This window comes from Suricata suricatta, chromosome 12 (genome assembly GCF_006229205.1).
Source record: "Suricata suricatta isolate VVHF042 chromosome 12, meerkat_22Aug2017_6uvM2_HiC, whole genome shotgun sequence".
Classification (NCBI taxonomy): domain Eukaryota; kingdom Metazoa; phylum Chordata; class Mammalia; order Carnivora; family Herpestidae; genus Suricata; species Suricata suricatta.
The window spans coordinates 94,545,033-94,565,432 of record NC_043711.1 but is presented as its reverse complement, the minus strand read 5'-3'; the positions used below and the strand labels follow the sequence as shown (position 1 = coordinate 94,565,432).

The 20,400-nt window shown below is 44.8% G+C and overlaps 1 protein-coding gene across 1 annotated transcript in view; it reads right to left on the bottom strand.

Annotated features, from left to right (window-relative positions):
• CSE1L (chromosome segregation 1 like) overlaps nt 1-10,124 on the bottom strand; it is a 43,311-nt gene extending 33,187 nt beyond the window's left edge. Inside the window, exon 1 of the mRNA XM_029917112.1 lies at nt 10,003-10,124. The gene's annotated coding sequence lies outside the window, so the exon portion shown is untranslated. The remainder of the gene's footprint in view (nt 1-10,002) is intronic.
• Nucleotides 10,125-20,400: the final 10,276 nt, after the last annotated feature.

Genomic DNA, 20,400 nt, shown 5'->3' with positions numbered 1-20,400 from the left:
CAGCCAAGACATGGAAATAACCTAAGTGTTCATCAGTGGATAAATGGATACAGAAAATGTGATTATTTGTATTCAATGGAATATTATTCAGCCATAAAAAAGGGAAATCCTGCCACTTGTGACAAAACGGGTAGATTTTTTTTTTAAATCAGGCTCTATGCCCAAAGTGGAGCTTGACCTCATAACCCCAAGATCAAGAGTTGCTTGTTCTGAGCTAGCCATGTGCCTCTGGATGGACCCTGGGGCATTAAAGTAAGTGAAGTAAGTCAGAGAAAGACAAATACAACATAATCTTACTTTAATGTGGAATTTAAAATTTAAACAAACAAAAACACATACCAGAATTCATACATATAGAGAACCAAATGATGGTTACCAGAGGTGGGGGGTTAGGGGTATACTAAATGAGAAGGGGTTCACTTGATCTTAGCCAAAAGGCCGAGAAGCGATGAGAAGGGGTTCAAAGTGTACAAAATTCCAGTTCCAAGTAAGCCAGGGGATATAACATACAGCATGGTGACTACAGTTAATAATTTAGGGGGCGCCTGGCTGGCTCAGCTGGGAGAGCATGGGACTCTTATCTTGGGCTTATGTGTTCAAGTCTCACACTGGGTGTAAAGATTACTAAAATAAATAAATAAACAAATAAACAATACTGTATTGAGGGGTGACTGGCTGGCTCAGTCCGTAGAGCATGGGACTCTTGATCTTGGGGTCATGAGTTCCAAGCCCCACATTGGGGACAGAGCCTACTTAAGAAAAACAAAGTTCTGATGACCCCCCTCCCCAAAAAAATCTGTAACTATGTTTAGTGATGGATGTCAACTAGATGTGTTGTGGTCATTTCACAATGCATACATATATTACTCATTGTATTACATTTCACAATGCATACATATATTACTCATTGTATTACACCCCCTAACCTAATGGTAATGTTGTATGTCAATTATAGCTCAATAAATAAAAAAAGAACAATGGAAAAGGGGGGGAGGATGCCTAGATGGCTCAACTGGTTAAGGTTAAGCAACTGACTCTTTAATTTCGGCTCAGGTCATTATCTCACGGATCAGGAGTTCAAGAAGCCCCCTATCAGATTCCTCTCTGGCAATGTGAAGCCTGCTTGGGATTCATTCTCTCTCTCTCTCTCTCTCTCTCTCTCAAAATAAGTAAACTAAAAAATATTGCTAAATAAAATAAAATAACTAACAATTTTATTAAATAAATATTCCAATTTTAACATCAAATATAAATCACAGAATACACTGCCACTGACCAAAACAATTCACATCTAATACATTACAAATTCTAAGCTAAATCTATAACTTATAGCCACATGACTGATGACATAAACCAATACAGACAGAAAAAAAATCACACAATCACACACACACACACAGATTAACAAGAGTGAGTCTGTGTACACATCATTCCCCATAAACAAAAAGTTTGAGAATGGTATAAAAGAAGACTCTATGGTCTCTGGGTTTTTGGTGAATAGATAAAATTAAGTGCAAAATGAAGGAACTTTTTTGGGTGATAAAAAATGTTCTAAAACCGTCCTGATGGGACTCTGCTGATAGATGCACAACTGTATAAAATTACTAATGACACTCACCAAAAAGTACACTTCACGTGAACTCACAGTAAGTTACACTTCAACAATTATTTTTTAAAGATTTATTTATTCTTGAGAGAGAGAGAGAAACAGAGAGAGACACACACACACACAGAGTGCAAATGGGGGAAGGTCAGAGAAAGAGGAGACACAGAATCCAAAGCAGGCTCCAGACTGAGCTGTCAGGACAGAGCCCGATGTAGGGCTCGAACTCACAAACTGAAATCATGACCTGAGCCGAAATTGGCCACTCAACCAACTGAACCACCCAGGCGCCCCTTCAACAGTTATTTTTTTAAACTGAACTTCTGCTTAGATCCCAGGATGTAGCTTTAGGGAGAAAGCCACACTAGTTCCCAGAGAACCTATGAAATGTCGTGTGTTCAGGGCAGCCATGCACCCAACTTAATTTGGGGTTTCTATAACAAAGAAGAAAAAAATTAAGTATGTAATAACTTTTATAAACTGTAATAAAGCTAAGTGGGGGAAAAAAAGCCAAATACACAATTCAAATTATGTAAAAAAAAAAAAATTAGGGGCGCCTGGCTGGCTCAGTTGATAGAGCGTGCAACTCTTCATTCTCAGGGTTTTAAGTTTGAGCCCCACACTGGGTACAGAGATTACATAATAAAATCTTATTTAAAAATGTATACACACCCCCATATATAGAAAAATACACTCCAAAATGTAAACAGTGGTAATGTCTATGGGATGAACACCTGACATTTTCATTCTCTTCATATTCTTCTAGATTTTCATAATATCCTATAACTACCTAATGTATTACACTTACAATCAGAAAGTTATTAAAATCTTATTGTATTTTTAGGGGCACCTGGGCGGCTCAGTCAATTAAGCATTCGACTTTGGCTCAGTTTGTGAGTTTGAGCCCTGCATGGAGCTCTCTACTGTCAGCAAAGAGCCTGCTTCCGATCCTCTGTCCCCTTCTCTCTCTGCCCCTCCCCCACTTGCATGCTCTCTTTCTCTTTCAAAAGTAAATAAACATTAATAAATAAATAAATGTGAAAATCGTATTGTCTTTTTAAAATGACCTTGTCAGGGGCACCTGAGTGGCTTAGTCAGTTAAACATCTGACTTCAGCTCAGGTCATGATCTCAGTTCATGGGTTCAAGTCCCGAATTGGGCTCTGTGCTGACAGCTCAGAGCCTAGGGCCTGCTTCTGATTCTGTGTCTCCCTCTGTCTCAGTCTCTCCCCAGCTTGTGCTCCCTTTCTCTCTCAAAAGTGAATAAGCATAAAATAAATATAAAATAAATAAAATAAAATAAAATAAAATAAAATAAAATAAAATAAAATAAAATAAAATAAAAATGACCTGGTCACACGTAATTAAATTCAGACTCTCGATGGAGCTTACATATTAGTTGGAAGACAAGACACAACCGTGATGCCAGCTACAAACTAATCCCTTTCCTGCAGTTTTGAAATCCAAAAATCTATAAACTGAAAGGTTTTTCAGTTTTTGTTTTTAAGTTTGTGGCAAACTCATTGGCAGCAAAATCTGGCCCAAACAGCCTGAGGCTATAAATAAAGTATCTCACTTTGTATAAAAATTTGTCTTACTTAAGAAATACTAAGGTGTCTGACTGCAGAGTGCTACCCCACACCCAGAGGGAATGTTGCATAATCCACAGTATGTGCATCCAAAAAGAAACCCTGAAACCTATTTGTCCCCTGGAGTAGCAGTGCCAAATCAGTCACACAGAAACTCAACTGCTGGGAGGTTAACAAGAGAGTCACCTGGCCTACATTTCCATGTGGGCCAAGATTTCCAAGAGGCTGAGTCTTGAGCTGAACTTGAAGGATACATAGAACTGAAAGGCAAAGTAAAATGAAGACCTATCTCACGCAAGAACTAGTGTGAGCAGAATAACAAATAGGAAGCTACATAGCTCCTTTGGGGAACAGTAGAATTTGAGGCTGAGATCAGATCATATTAGATCTTTAAAACTACGTGAAGAACTACGTGATTTAATGTACAACAGGAAGCCACTAAGTTTTTGAAATGGGTCAAAACTTACTGAAAGTGGAGTATATGAACTTTGGGCTGGTCATGGTTTCCAGAATGGAACTGATGAGAACAAGTGAAGATGTCAGGACACTTTATTTGTTTAACGTGGGAAGGGTAGCATCTATGAACCAGGCACACGCTCAATGTTTTATGTGCTTCATATCATTTCATATAAGCATTTTACATAAAGGAGACTCAGAGAGATTAACTTGCCCCAAGTCACACAGTTAATCAAAATCAGATTCAGCAACGCCTGGGTGGCTCAGTTGGTTAAGCAACCAGCTCTTGGGTTTTGGTTCAGGTCATGATCCCACAGTTCATGAGTTTGAGCCCTGTGTCAGGGTCTGTGCTGACAGCACGGAGTCTGCTTGGGATTCTCTCTCTCCTTTTCTGCCCCTCCCCTGCTCACTCCTGCACTCTCTCTCTAAATAAACTTAAAAAAAAATCAGATTCAAATCAGTCAGACTCTACAGGTCTACTCTCTTCCAACTAACCGAGGCTGTCTCTAAGGTGAAGAAATAATGACAGAGGCCTGACCTAGAGTAGAATGGAAGCTGGGAAGAGCAATAGAAAGGACATCTTGAGTAGAAATGAAGGGAGACAGACAGACAGACAAAGAGCCAAAGTTAATGCTGTGCCTGCAAAGCATACACCTCCACAGTCAGAAACTACAACCTTCTAAGGAAAATGATTTGTTTGAAATTATCTGTATTCTCCTTATTAGAAACTGGAAACATCTTTATCATAAGGGAGGCCAATAAGTCCCACTCAACCATACATACAATTTATTGAGAGGGCATCCTTTCTGGGTTTTATATCAAAAGTTTGGAAAATGTGGGGGTACCTCGCTGGCTCATAGTTGATGGAGCATGTGACTCTTGATCTCAGAGCTATGAGTTTAAGCCCCATGCTGGGTATAGAAATATAAAATAAAATCCTGAAAAAAAAAAGTTCAGAAAATGCTACACATTATAATCCCCTCTTTTGGAGATTCACCTTAAAGTCTTCAGAAACTCAACCAGTAAGTTACCAGGTTAATGTTGTTTAACCCAGAGTTCCCCCTCATTACTTGGCCACAGAACTACTTCATTACAAGGTGCCCCATTACATTGCAAAATGGGGCACCTCGGTGGCTCAGTCAGTTAAGCATCCAGCTCCGGCTCAACTCATGATCTCACGGTTTGTGGGTTTGAGCCCTGCACTGACAGCTAGCTCAGAGCCTAGAGCCTGCTTTAGATTCTGTATCTCCCTCTCTCACTGACCATCCCCTGCTCATGCTGTCTGTGTCTCTCAAAAATAAATAAAAAACATAAAAAGAAAAACTTTAAACTTTGCAAAATGGTGATTTAATCAATTTATTTCCCATTCTTTTTTTGTATTGAAATGCTCATGAAATCATGAAAAGTCGGCTATTGCCAAGCAAAATCATTTACCTCAGTATATATGACCTAAAAAATACCAAAACAAAACAAAACAAAAACTCATCTTTTTGTATCACACAAATTTGTCCTACCTTTTTGAGATTTATGCAAGGCAGCATGTTAGAAACTATATATGTCTCTGTGTTGGAAGGATTACAGAGATTAACTGGATCTATTCTGCTGACTTTAATATACTCCTTAATAATTTTGCATTTCACTAACTCTCTTCATTGTGTTCCTCTAGCACTGTACATATCACAACAAGAATCTCTTAAATTCCTCATAATTAAATGAATTAAAAATCCAAGCTCTTTACCATGGCAGAGTTCCATGCAGTCTGACACATGTCAACCTCATCTACCTTCTGCTGACTCTGTGGTTAAGCCACAAATGTCTTCCCCTCTCCATGCCTGTAATAATGCTCTTCCTTCTAATTTGATACTGGGCCTCATTCAGCTGTCAGCCCACCATCAACTCCTCAAAACATCCCATCACTATCATCTACACTATTAACAGCAGTAACATCATCTGAAATAGTTTTTTTTTTTTTAAGTATCTTTGATGTAATGGTTAACTTTATTTGTAAGCTCCTTAGGTCAAGAACTTTGTCTCTGTAGGCCCAGGGCTTTTACCACTGCCTGGCACATGGAAGATATTCAATAAGCATTTGTTGCATGAGCTAAAGGATGAGTCAACATGTCAGTCAACTAGCTAAAAACAGGAGTTCCCAGTATGGATTAGAGACTATTCTTCGAGGATCAGTTATAAGGAGCTCCAATACAACATAGGAACTCCGTTACATCATCGATTTATCCACCACAATTAATTTCCATTCACTTAAAAGTGTTTTAAGAAAGAAGTGAATTTGAGATCTGTCCTAGATTACTGTTCCTATATGCCAGTGTTTATACTTTTGTTTCAGGATTCTGCACTTACTGTCCCACCTGCCTGAAGAGCTCTGTCTCAGAAGAGCTGCATGGCTCACTGCCCACTTCACTCGGGTCTCTTTCCAAGGTTATCTCTTTTCAGGGATACCTTCCTGGACCATCCTATCTAAAACACCCACATCGGCCACTCTCCATTCCCTTATTCTATTTTTCCAAGCTCCAAATTCCCAAATTTTATAGGACATACTACTTTGTTTTCTTACTGTGCCTCTCTCTCCACTAGACTCTAAGTTCCATGAGAGTAGGGGCTTTGTGTTTTGTTCACTTCAATCCCCCTACAGCTTTATAGGAGTGATAAATACCTAATATATAGTTCTTATACTATTTTCAAAAGCTACACTCCCTTGATTTTTCCATCAAAAGCATTATCATTCTATACATTTGTTCTGGTCAACTGACTGTGACAAATAGGAAGAGGTGGAGAAAACAGATTCTAAGACCACACAACAGAATGACCCTAAAACGACAAAGCTGAGGTACTAAGATATGACTATTTGTAAGTTAATTAAAAAAAAGGGGGGGGGGCCCTGCGTGGGTCAGTTGGTAGAACAACAAACTCTTGATTTGGGGTCAAACCTGACAGCACAAAGCCTGCTTGGGATCCTCTCTCTGTCCCTCCCCCATGCACACTCTCTCAAAATAAAATAAACCTAAACAAAGTGTGCATGGCGGGGGGGGGGCGGGCAGGAGATATATAAATATACAGGCAACAATCCCTGAAAGTCAAAATACTACATAGATCTTAGAATTTAATATTAGTTAAGAAACTAAATATTTGTCAACAAACTCCTTTTATATCTCCTTAATGATAATGTCTATGAAACCAATTTGTAAGCTTAGCCCTGATCTGAAACAGCATGACAAATCAGGTAATTTTAGAAAATACTCCAGGGGCGCCTGGGTGGCTCAGCTGGTTGGGCGTCCAGCTTCGGCTCAGGTCGTGATCTCACAGTTTGTGGGTTCGAGCCCCACATTGGGCTCTGTACTGGCAGCTCAGAGCCTGGAGCCTGCTTCAGATTCTGTGTCTCCCTCTCTCTCTGACCCTCCCCTGCTCCCGCTGTCTCTGTCTGTCTCTCAAAAACAAATAAGAAACATTTAAAAAAGAAAAGACAAGACTACATAGGTATTCACAATATAAGGGCAAGATCAAGGTCTAATTTTAAGCAACCTAATTTGGCCACAGGTGAAAGTACTTCGAATCTTTAAAATATCAGCAATATGTAAACATAGAATGTGCTATTGATTTTAAAATAAAAATTCAAACTAAAAATGGGAAATTCATTCTTTTGCCTTCAAAGAAGGGGCAACACTTTACTTTTTCCACAGAACTATCTTTGGAAACCCCTACCAATTCAGTTAAAAAATAAAACACATGTGCCACAATAAATCAATTATGAGAGACTTATCTACATTTCAAGTTCTTCTTGTTGAATGAATGGCTGGACCTAAGTCTAGCCTTTTCCCACAGGCCCTCAGTAATGGAGGAAGACTTGGAATAAAAGCTTTACTCTCCAAGGCCATCTCACAGACATCTGTGACATAAACTGATCCAAGATCTGTGCCTTTTCCTTAGGTATTTCCTCCACATTAGAGAACCATTCCTGAGTCCTTACATCTGGGGAAAGGGAAAGAGATCCAATGAATGAAAACTATCTGGCACATACACATCAAGAACATACCCCAACACTATGACCCACCCTCTGCTTTCTAATCACAGGAACATACCACTTAGGTTCAAATCCAAACTCTATAGGGTCAGAAAGCCCTACTTATCAGCCCCTGGATACCTCTCCTTTCTTCAAACACTACTGTAGCAAGCTGGATTTTCCTCTAATATTCCAAAGTTCCAAGACTGCTCCTATCCTCAAGCCTCTGAAGTTTCTATTCTGTCTGCCTAGAATGCTGTCTCCTCACTTCTCCATGGCTGGTCTCAGCTCAAATGTCACCTTCTTCATCTGTCACGTATATGACAGATACTATCCGAAAATATCTAATTCATTTATTTGTATTCCTGTTTCTTTCTCCGCTAGAATATAAGCTCTCCAAGGGAAAGGACCTTATCCATTTTATTTCCTCACCGTATTCCCAGAAATTAGGTGGATGCTCTAGGGGTGCCTGGGGGGCTCAGTTGGTTAAGCATCTGACTTCGGCTCAGGTCAGATCTCACGTTTGTGGGTTCAAACCCCGTGTCAGGCTCTGTGCTGACTGCTAGCTCAGAGCCTAGAGCCTGTCTTGGAATTCTTTATCTCCCTCTCTGACCCTCCCCTGCTCGCGCTGTCTCTGTCTCTCAAAAAAAATAAATAACAAAATAAAGTGTATGTTCTATAGTTATTAAACAAATAAAGGAACAAATTAATTCCAAAGCTAGAGCAGCGCTCTCAAACCCATCCAATCCTGTAGAAGAAATCTCTGTCTCTACCGCTTCTCACTCTGCCTTTTGGTTAAGATCAAGTGTCCCGGCCCCCAACTAGCAGAAATCAAAGTAACCAGATGGAAAAAGAAAATTCCCTTGCATACTGATGGAAAAAGGGGGGAGTGTCTTGGGGGGAGGAGGAGGGATAAGGTGAACTAAGAGTCCCAGGAATTATGTAAAAAGTGGAGAAACACACAAACAAACAAACACACGTTAAAAACAAAAAAAATTCGAACGGGGTTGTGGGGCAAGGGGATGAAAAAAGAACACTGGTGGATTCCAAGAGCAAAAGTCCCCTTCTGTCCCTCCAAGGAATATTAATACTCGTGCCTCCACCACGTGGCAAGCACTCATCACCGAACACAACAGTAAACAAGACAAGCAAGGTCCTTGCTCTTCAAGTTTACAATCCAGCAACTGAGAAAGACAACGAACAACTCTACGTAGTTCCACGTAATGATAAATGCTATTTAGAGTTGAAAGAAAGAAGCCCTCAGAGAAAGCTGGTCAAAGGTGCAAGGTGCTTGAAACTTAAAGGATACGGAGCCAGCCTGGCAACCCTAAGGTGCCGGTACTTTCCAAGCAAACGAAAGGCTATACGGTGGGCACGAGCCTGGAACATTTAAGAAAACCGACATCAGCAGTAGAGCTACAGCGGCTGAGATGGGTAGAAGAGGCGGACAACGGTCCCTTCTGGTGGGACGTTGTAAACCGCGGTAATGGCTGAGTGGATCCTCACAGCCACTTTACGAAGCAGATTGTTTTCAAACCCAGTTGGCGGATAACGAAAATGGGAGGCACCGAGGGATGAAGTGAATAGCCCTACACTGCACTCCTAGGGAGAGGCTAAATCTGGAGCAAACCCAGGCCGTCTAATTCCAAAGCTCATGCTCCAAAGTGCCATATTATCGCGTTTCCCCCAAGAGCTGGACCCTACACTACTAAGCAGGTGCACGGACTAGGACAGAATCCTTCGATAACTCGGCAGAGTGAGATCACGATGCCCATTTACGGTCGGGGAAAGTGAAGCACAGGCAGGTTAAAGCTGTTCCCTCTGCAATCCGAAAGCGAGTGGGGGCAAGAGGAGGTCTGGGCGGCGGCCGGCCTTAGCTCAGCAGCGCGGCCGGACAGGCCTCGCCGCGGCACTCCGCTCACGTTGCGGGTGGCCGGGAGCTACGAGAACGGACGCGCGGGCGCAACCAATGAGAGGCGGCCTTCCCGAGCAGCCCGGCGGCGGCGGGACCAATCCGCGCGGGGCTGGAGGGAAAGGGGCGGGCACTCGGGCAGCTCGCGTAAGGCCGCGCCTAGGGGGCCCTCGCCTCTCACAGGCCCCGGGGCCGCCGGGCCTGGGCCCGAGCCTTGGGACGCCGCGACGTGAGGCGAAGGGAGACCCGTCGGTGCAGTGAAAGACCTCACCGGAGGGCGCCGCCTGAAGCCCGGGCCCTCATTCCGCTCTCGCCCAGAGGCGCGATCCTTGCTTCACAGCGCTCGGAAGTGTCAGGGGCACCGCATCCCTCCCCTAGCTGGGTCCCAAGAAGCCACCCTGCCAGGCCGTGCACGCTCCGCGCCTCACCTCCTGGGGATACGGGAACGGAGAAGGAAATCTCAGCCGCGAACTGTAGCCGGCACTACCCACCCCTGCCGCCGCTCCGCCTCACATTCAAACCCCGGCAAAATGGCGCGGCGGCGAGGCTGCGACCCGGGCGCATGCGTGAGCAGGGCAGAGGCGGGGGGCGGGGCCAGGAGCGCTCGGGCCCCACCCAAACTCCAAAGACCAATGGGGACGCGCTCTGTTTGCGCTGACGTCACAAGCGACAATGCCTTTTGACTGAGACCGCCGCCGCGGGCATCAATCCCCATTTTTCCCCCCTAGATGGACACGGGTTTATCCCGTGGCCGCTGGGGTGCGACTTCGTCTAAGGTGGGGCTTCAGTGAGACACGTAGTAGGTCTTGCATAACTGTTGAACCAACTGCTCAAAGTCCTGTACATAGCCTCTCAGGCGGAGAACTTTCTACCCCTCGCAGAGTGCATGTTTTAGAGGGAGAGACAGAATCAACAAAATAATTTCAGATCTTCATAAGCGCTATGAGAAGAAAATTTAAATTTTTAAAAATGTTTTATTTGTTTTTGAGAGAGAGAGAGAGACAGAGTGAGCAAGGAAGGGTCAAAGAAAGAGGGAGACACAGAATCCGAAGCAAATTCCAGGCTCTGAGCTGTCAGCACAGAGCCCGACCTGGGGCGCGAAGCCACGAACCACGAGATCATGACCTGAACCGAAGTGAGATCAACCGACTGAGCCAACCAGGCGCCCCAAGAAGAAAATTTAAAGCAGGTTGATATGACAGTGACTTGGAAGGTCATTGGATGGTCAGAGAAGGCCTATGAACAAGTGACACTTGGCCTGAGTTTCAACCAGGAGACAGCTGTGTGAAGATCAGCCTGGAGAGCATTCCAGGAGGAGGGGGTGTCAACAGAGAAGACTCCGAGGCAGGAGTGAACTAGGCGGGGGCTTGATGAAGTGCAGAGAAACAGGAGCTGAAGGTAGAGAAGCCAGCAGGAGCCCGATGATGTAGGGCTCATAAACCTTGTTAGACTGTGTCTTATGTGCATCTATTACAGGATGGCCACAGAATCTATATTTTAAAAGGCCCACCAGTTGCTCTGTGGGAATGGACTGTATTGGGGGGGAAAGCTTGAAGCAGGGGGACTGGAGGCCTCCAGGAGAGAGATTGCGATGCCCAGACTCAGGTGAGTAACGGTGTGTATGGAGACAAGTGGACAGCTTCAGGATATACTGGAGAGGTAGGACCTGCAAACTCTTAGGATCCATTGAGTATGACAATGACAGGAAGCAAGTGAGGAGTTACAGAAATCCCAGCGCTCAGTTACGGCCACCAGCAGGCTCAGCTCTTTCAGAGCCCATCCCTTGTAATTGCTGCTTGCTCCTCCAGGGACTGAAAGGCACATACTTGGTTATCATTCAAGGAAACAAATATTGTAAGAACATAGAATTTCATAGGCACTGAGAACTGCAGAACTCTCAGCATGTAAGGACTCTGTCCAAACCTCTGCAGCAAGAAATGACCAAGTTTGAACTTGGCTTCTAGCAGCCTAAAGCCATGCCCTTAGTATGACCCCAGGGTTCCCCTATCACCACTGCCACCACCACACGCACACGTGACTGCTTGAGAAAGCTCAATGCTTCCAGGAGAATTTACTGTTCATGTTTGTTCTAGCCCAACACCCAAGGATAGGTTCCAACCTCCCTTTCTTAGAGCATTTACTTTTTTGTTTTTTAAGTTTATTAATTTTGAGAGACAGAAAGCATGAGTGGCAAAGGGACAGAGAAAGAGGGAGACAGAGAATCCCAAACAGGCTCCGGAGCTGTCAGTGTGGAGCCCAACATGGTGGGCTCATTCACGAACCATGAAACCATGGCGAGAGCCAAAATCCAGAGTTGGTCACTTAAAAAACTGAGTCACCCAGGCACCCCATCTTAGAGCAATTGTGAATCCTTCTTCAGTGTCTTTGAGATATATATGTATCTGCTGCAATTCAGGAGTGTCTTTCTCAATGACCTGAAAGCTGTTCCTTTGAAATATAATCATCAAGAAGGTAAGGCCTGGGTCTCTTGGTCTCTGTGGGAGGCTGGAAGCCTAACTTGGATAATTACCAGCTAGAGGCATCTGGGAGGCTCAGTCGGTTGAGCGTCCGACTTCGGCTCAGGTCATGAACTCACAGTTTGTGGGTTTGAGCCCCGAGTCAGGTTCTGTGCTGACAGCCGGGAGCCCGCTTCAGATTCCGTGTCTCCCTTTCTCTCTCTGCCCCATCCCCTGATCACACTGTCTCTCTCTGTCTCTCAAAAATTAATAAAGTGTTTAAAAAGTTAGGAAAAAAGATAATTACCAGCTAGCAGACATAGCTAACCTGATTACATTTACACTGACCAACACTTTGTAAATTTTTACCTGCACCCTCGCTGTCCCACGCTCCTTCATTCTTCTTTAAATTGCCCAATCACCTCTGCATAGTTGGAATCAGCTCTTTCCCCTTCTATCAGTACTTACTGAGTAAAATGTGTTTTTACTGCTTTAACAATGTCCAGCTTTATCTTTGAGAGCACCCTGCCTATGAACATGTAAAAGCAATCCTGAGATAAAATGTAAAAGAAAAAATGCTCTGTTTCAGTGAAAGAGTCATGATGTAAGTGTTTTGTAAAATTACTCAATATCTCTTATCACAGCCCATGAACCCTGCAAGATCTGGCCCCTGCCAACCTGTCTGACCTCATCAACTTCCTCCCTCCTCTTCTCCCCGCTCACTCAACTTAGCCACCTCACTTCCTTTCTGATCTTCCAAGATCCTTCCCTCTGCCTGGAAGGCTCTTCTAGACCCCTAAGTAACTGGCTACATCTCTGTACGTTCAGATTCCAAGTCAAATGTTACCATCCTGTCTGAAATTGTCCACTGTCCGTACCCAGTAACTCGACAATTAGGTTGGCCGGATTTAGCAAGTAAAGTACAGGACACCCAGTTCAATGTGAATCTCAGAAAAGCAGTGCATGATTCTTTAAATATAAATATTGCACGGACAGACTTATACTAAAAGATCAGACATTGCTTTTCGGAAATCCGCATCGATCCAGGTGCCCTGAGTTTGACCTGGCAACCCTCATATCTTTGTTTTCTTCGTAGCATTTACCACTCTTTGCGATTGTCTCTTGGTTAATTTTCACCTCGCCATTAGCTTAAGGACTCTGTTAGAACAAGGGCCTTGGGGCGCCTAGATGGCTAAGTCGATTAAGTGTCAGACTTTTTTTTAAGTTTATTTTAAAAAATTTTTAATGTTTATTTATTTTTGAGACAGAGAGACACAGAGGACAAGTGGGGGAGAGGCAGAGAGAGAGGGAGACACCGAATCTGAAGCAGGCTCCCGGCTCTCAGCTGTCAACACAGAGCCCGATGCGGGGCTCGAAACCACAAACTGAGAGATCATGACACGAGCCAAAGTCAGATGCCCAACTGACTGAGCAACCCAGGCGCCCCAAGTTTATTTATTTTTTTTGAGAGAGAGATAAAGTGTAAGCTGGGGAGGGGCAAGAGAGAAAGGGAGAGAGAGAATTGCAAGCAGGCTTTTCACTGTAAATGTAGAGCCTGACGCAGGACTCAAACACATGAACCGTGAGATCATGACCTGAACCAAAGTTAGATGCTTAACTGACTGAGCCACCCATGTGCCCCAACTGTCCAACCCTTGATCTTGGCTCCGGTCATGATCTCATAGTTTGTGAGATCAAGCCCTGAATTGGGTTCTGTGCTAACAGCCTGGAGCCTGCTTAGGGTTCTCTCTCTCCCTCCTCCCCGCTGTCTCTCTCTAAAATAAATATATATATTTTTAAAAAAGGACCTTATTTACAGCTGTACCCCCCAGCACCTAGCACACAGTACCTGCTCAATAAGTATTTGTTGAATGTTGAATGAAATACCCTATATCAATAACTCTCCACTGGGAGAGATATAAGTTATTAGGACATTGGAGCAAAAGATGTATTTTTACCATTACAGCAATAGTACCAGCAGTCAGTCATACTATCTGCTTCCTGTACAAACATTTTCTTCCAGTCCTGGTGAGAACAATCCTGATGATTTAACAGTTTTCCCTCTCTGAGAGCTAGTCACCAAGGAGGCTGGCTAGAATCTTGCATCATCTAGCATCTCTGCTGGTTTCTGCAGGGAGCCCTGAGGTGTGCCAAGGTTATCATGTCTGTGGATACACTCTAGTGGTGCCCACTCCCCTTGCTTTGCAGCCACGAGAAGAACCATGCAGGTGAGGGGCACAGAAAAAGGTCGGTGTGTCCTCCAGTCTCCTTGGGCGATACCTGAAGACTCCCTTGGGAATCGGTATTGTGTTCCCTACGTCCTTACTTTTAATTTTGCTTTATCAGATGATCTCTGAGCGGCTCATTTATTGGTCCCCCACCATGATTCTAGCATTGTTGTTGTTAAAGTGTATTAATTTACCTTTTGTTGTATGTGAAGCTATTCGGTAGATAAGGTTCATGCTGTTCCTTCCAGATGATGAAGTCTATCTACCATCCGACAATGTGCAATATTCTTCTTTGGTCTGTTCAGACCTTTTCTCTTCCAATTCTATCTTGTCCAACATTAATATTATTAGACCTGCTTTCTTTTGGTTAGCAGTTTCCTGGCATATCTTTTTATCCCCTCTGCTTTCCTGACATAGAATTAACATGTCTTGACACATCTTTTACCAGCCCTTTACTGTCACTCTTCGTAGCTCCTGTTGTGTCACACTAAGAGCATGGACGTGACTACCCAGGTTAAGCCCTTAATGCCATCTGCATGACACCCAGCAAGTCACTTGTACTTGAGCTGTCTAGTCTCTACTACAATAGTGATCCTAATAGTCATTTGCCTCGCAGGGAAGGCAGGAAAATGAAGAAGCCAGGATAGAGGAGGCCCGGGGAAGGGCACCTGGAAAACAGTAACCATCCAAACAGTGTTCTATCTTATGCCCATCCTGTGACCGGGCGGCTGCATATTTTTAATGTTCTCCTGTTGTCCCCAGTCCTGCCTTTTCCCAGGTGGTACTGCTTGAGACCTGGCCAGGCCTTTGGCCCCTTGCCTTGGTCCCTGTGCTTTAGAGGGTTCCATTCTGGTCCTGCCCCAACTCCCAGAGGTGAGAGGGCCTTGCATGCTCCACATTGGTGTGCTCACTCAGACCTCATTCTGGTTACACGGGACCCTGAAATTCTCCGCTGACGGGCCCTGAGCCCTTTTCCAGGGTCTGTGGGAACCTCTGGCCTGGGTCGCTCCTGAGAGCAGATAACACAGCAGCTGTGAGCACCCCTAAGTCAGCAGTGTGGCTTGTGGACAGATGTGCTTGCAGGGGCCTTGGACAGAGCTGCGCATCCACACATGCACATTCAAAGCCTCGCGGTGCAGGGTGAGGCCTGGGGTGGGAAGAGAGAGAGTGCAGGCCGAGGGCTGATTCTCCCCATGCTGCTGTGTTCTGGCATGCAACTCTGAGCCCGAGAATTCAATCCTCTTTTTTTTTTTTTTAAAGAATCCAGTCTTTGAACCCGGGCTTCCAGGTGTTGCAAAGGCATTACTTGTCAAGGAAGGAGGATGGGACGTGTGTTCTTGAACACTTACTATCTTGACATATAACTTTTAAATATTTATTATTTTTTTGTTTAATGTTTTGTTTTTTAATGTTTATTTATTTTGAGGGGGGCAGGGGCGGACAGAGGATCTGAAGTGGGCTCTGTGCTGAAGGCAAAAGACCAGATGCGGGGCTCGAATTCGCAAGTCCTGAGATCATGACTTCATGATCAAGCCCAAGCTGGAAGCGTAACCCACCGAGCCACCCAGGCACCCCGACTGTTAAATATTTACACTGATTGGATGCAAGTTGTATTTCTGCGCCAGAGCCACAGACGTTAGCAGTGTGCTGTGCTCTCTGCCCAAGGGGGCCAGTGCCCTACGTCATCCACTTCTGTATGTCTGCTACCCAGCACACCAACACAGCCCTCCCTGTCCTTGGAGACAGACTGACGACAGCATCGAGGATGCAGTGCACGGAGGGATGGGGACAGGAGCTCAGGGCTCTCCAGCACCAAGAGGTGGTGTGGGGCAGTGTTTGAGAGGCAGGCTCTAGAGCCAGACTGCAGGGCTTTGAATCTAGCTGTGTTGCCTTAGGCAAGTTCTTTGACCTCTCTGAGCTCCAGGTACCCTTCTATAAAAAGCAGGGTGTGATGATGGTAATGGCATCCACCTTCTGCAGTGGTTGTGATAGTTTAAGGGGATGGTGGATGCAGAGCAAATGCCTGGCACATTCAGAATCCAATAAATAATCATTATTGCTGTTATGGATCTGCTGCTAGGTGCTATTGCAGCAATGAAAAACAGCAGCTGGTGTGGCAAGGACATGGCAAGGACATGGCAGGGACATGGCAGGAGCATATAAAGCAATCAACAGGGAGGAGTGACAGGAGGAGTGACGTTCTTTCTCCCCTCCGTGGAGGGGGAAGAGTCCAGGGAACATGGAGCTTCAAATCAGAGCCCTTTGGGCACCTGTGGCCTTTCGAGTTGAGGACTGAGCACCTTCCCGAACTAGAGCTGGTTTCCATCACGGCAGGTATGGAGAGGAGAAGGGCGTGTGGGCGGGCCAGCTTCCTCTTCAAGCTGAGGACAAACATGGAGAGTGGAATGCTAGCAGCCCAGGAAGGCAAAGGAAGTGACCTGATCCTCTTGAGTTTGTGAAGTGTCCTGTGAGCATTCTAGAATTTCCATGAAGAAGATTCCTCGGGGCTCCTTGGGTGGCTCAGTCGGTTGAGCATCTGGTTCAGGTCATAAACTTCGTGGTTCGTGAGTTTGAGCCCTGCATCCAGCTCTGCACCAATGGTGATAGCGTGGAGCCTGCTCGGGATTGTCTCTCCTTCTCACTGCCCCTCCCCCACTTGTGCTCGCTCTCACTCTCTCTCCATGAACTTCAAAAAAAAAAAATCCTGCGCTTTCATCAAAACTTTACTGAGTGCCTACTCTGCATCCGGTACTGTGCTCTAGCAAGTGAGATGATCTTAAAACAGCCAGGGTCCTGCCCTCACACACTTACCTTGCCCTGGGGGAGACAGATTTCAATACGTCACTGCAGGTGGCGGTGGGTTCTGAAGATGTGGGGGAGGTAACTGAGGAGTTAGCAACGAACCCCCCCTGGGGGGAGGAAGAGGAGGGGCCACCCAGGGAGCAATCTAGCAAACATTTTCCTAATGTTTAACTTTATTACTCTTGCGCCATTTATACAATTACATTTAACTTCAATGCATCCATTGTACTTTTTTTTTTGTTTTGTTTTTTTTACCATTTCCCAATGAGTGGTGGGTTGGTGTCTAACACAGAATGGGAGAGAAGCCAGAACTGCAATAATGCAGACTTTTTATTTTCATTTCCACTGACCAATAAACAGAACTACAGGCACACCCAGCCACAGTCACAGACATGCATTAACACGTCATGAGAAATCTAGGGAGGCGAAGTAGGGTGAGAGAACATTTGTTACTCCCCAAAATACCTGGGGAGGAAGAATGGAGTCTTGGCATCAAGATATATGTGGACAGGCTAAGTGGGCTGTCTGAACGTTGGCGTTCATCTGCAACATTTAAAAAACTTTTTTTTAACATTTATTTATTTTTGAGAGACAGAGACAGATCATGAGCAGGGGAGGGGCAGAGAGAGTGGGACACACAGAAACAGAAGCAGGCTCCAGGCTCTGAGCTGCCAGCACAGAGCCCGATGTGGGGCTCGAACCCAAAACCCATGAGATCATGACCTGAGCTGAAGTCAGACATTTAACTGACTGAGCCACCCAGGCGCCCCATCATCTACAACACTGAAAAAAAAAACCAACAAGAAAAGCTGTAAATTAGAAAGAAACACAGAAAATACTGCCCTCGGAAAGATCTGTTTGTCTTGGGATAGGCCCTGTGGGCAGGATCAAACGTATGACTCCCCAACCCCCTTGTAGAAGAGAGGATACACGGATCTCAGTGGTGGAGCGCATGCTAACAGCAATCAGGTACAAAACCTGTACTGCGCTTTCAGACATTGATCACAAAGGCTAGTCTAAAAGATCTGGTAAAGATTTTAAGTTTTATTTATTTTTGAGAGAGAGAATTTCAAGCAGGCTCTGTGTTGTTAGTGCGGAACCTGACTCAGGGGCTGAACTCACAAACCATGAGATCATGACCTGAGCCGGAATCAACAGTCAGAGGCTCAACCCACTGAGCCACCCAGGCGTCCCTGGTAGAGGTTGTTTCTAACTCAGGTGTTTGCAATACCTGAGCAGATGAATTTACCAACGGGCTTTGGAACATAAGCTCCGCAGAGACCAGGACTGAGTTCTGCTGGATGCCAGACTTGGCTTTCCCGCCCCTTTCCTCAGATTAACCAGTGGCAGCAAGAGACAGTGTGGTTGGCATACGATGATGAGTGTGTGCTCGGTCCCCGCCTGGCTGCTTCCCAACTGCGTGATCACAGCCTCAGTGGGCCTCTCTGAGCCTTAGTATCCTCATCTAAAACATGGGTGAGGGGAGTCTGTCTGGCTCAGCTGGTGAAGCATATGACTAGACTTGGGGGTTGTAGGTTCCAGCCTTGTGTTGGGTGTAGATATTACTAAAAATAGATATATAAATAAACTTAAAAAAATGGGGGGGAGGTCTAATACTGCTATCTTGTTATGACATTAAAAGGACTTATTTTTTTTTAATTTTTTAATGTTTTATTTATGTTTGATACAGAGAGAGAGAGAGCATGAGAGGGGGGTGCAGAGAGAGGAGGAGTCACAGAACCGGAAGCAGGCTCCAGGCTCTGAGCTAGCTGTCAGCACAGAGCCTGATGTGAGGCTCGAACCCACGAACGTGAGATCTGACCTGAGCCGAAGTCAGAGGCTTAACCGTTTGAGCCATCCCGGCGCCTCTAAAAGGCACCTGTATATGCAAAGCCCTTGTATGGTATCGGGAGTGCAGTAAAACCATCAGTAAATGTTCCTTAAGAAGTGATATTGATAGTCTGCTTATTGCTGAGGCCCTAAAAGGGGCAGGAAGTTAGCACAAATCCTGCCGTACAAAGAGTTCTTCATTCCAGCTTCCATATGATCTGCCCACTGGCCTCTCCTATAGAAGGTGCTTGGATTTTGCCTGCTTCTCAGAATCCTATAGCACTCTGGACAAGAGAATCAATATGCTGTCATTTAAGCTCAAATTCACTCAAGGTAAGAAGTTTACCAGAGGGGGCACCTGGGTGGCTAAGTCGGTTAAGCGTCTGACTTCAGCTTTAGTCATGAGCTAATAGTTTGTGAGTTTGAGCCCCACGTTGGGCTCTGTGCTGACAGCTGAGCCTGGAGCTGCTTCAGATTCTGTGTCTCCCTCTCTCTCTGCACCCCCCCCCCTGCTTACATGCACTCTTAAGAATAAACAAGAAAAAAGAAAAGTTCACCAGAACGCATGCTATTTCTTGAACATAAATCATGATAAATTCTTCAAGAAAATCCAAATTAGGTTAATGAAGAAGCAGCCACAGAAGCTTTATACAAAGACGGGGAGTCTCTGGGAAAAACGAAAATTGACACATAATGTTATCTGCAGAGGCTTAGTCTTCCTTTGAGTACCAGCGAAGGCTGGCTTGCATAATAGAAACGGACATTTAAAAAAATATTAAAATCATTTATGCCAGAATCCTTGGGGAATCCCCACCCCTTTTTTTGCTCTGAGCATTTAGTTACATTTAGTACTCCTAAGATGTGACACAAATAACTACCTCAAGGACAATTTAGCAGATTTCTTAAACTGGACAGCAGGCATGTTACATAGCTTTGCAAAAATCCCCGGAACTGGGGCTCCTGGGAGGCTCCATCAGGTCAGCGTCCAACTCTTGATTTCGGCTCAGGTCATGATCTCACAGTTCATTGGGATATTCTCTCTAAATTCCAGGGATCCACTCTGGTCCTTTGAAAAAGAAAATATACTTTGGCCTCAAACATGTTCCAGTCTGTTGGCAGGGTTACAAATGCTGAAATTACCTTTCAAAATGCTTAAATAAGTAGCACTTGAAATAAATACGGTGGAGTTGGTTCTTCCTTGACCAGTGACCTGAGCATGCCCTCCTTTCTAAAATGGGTAAGCAGAGTGACTTTTCTCCCCCAAATAGGAAGGCCAAAGAAAGCCGAAAGTGTCTGCCTCAGATGGACTTTTGGGTCCCACACCACCACACTGAGGAATCCTTATTAGGCTGAGTCGATTTAGTTCAGGGTTTTTCCACCTTAGCACCAGTTAGACCTTGAGGCTGGTGGTTATTTATTTTTTAAATTTATTTTGAGAATGAGAGAGAGACCTTGAGGCTGGTAATTCCTTGCAGTGGAGGCTGTTTAGCAGCATCTTACCCACTTCTCT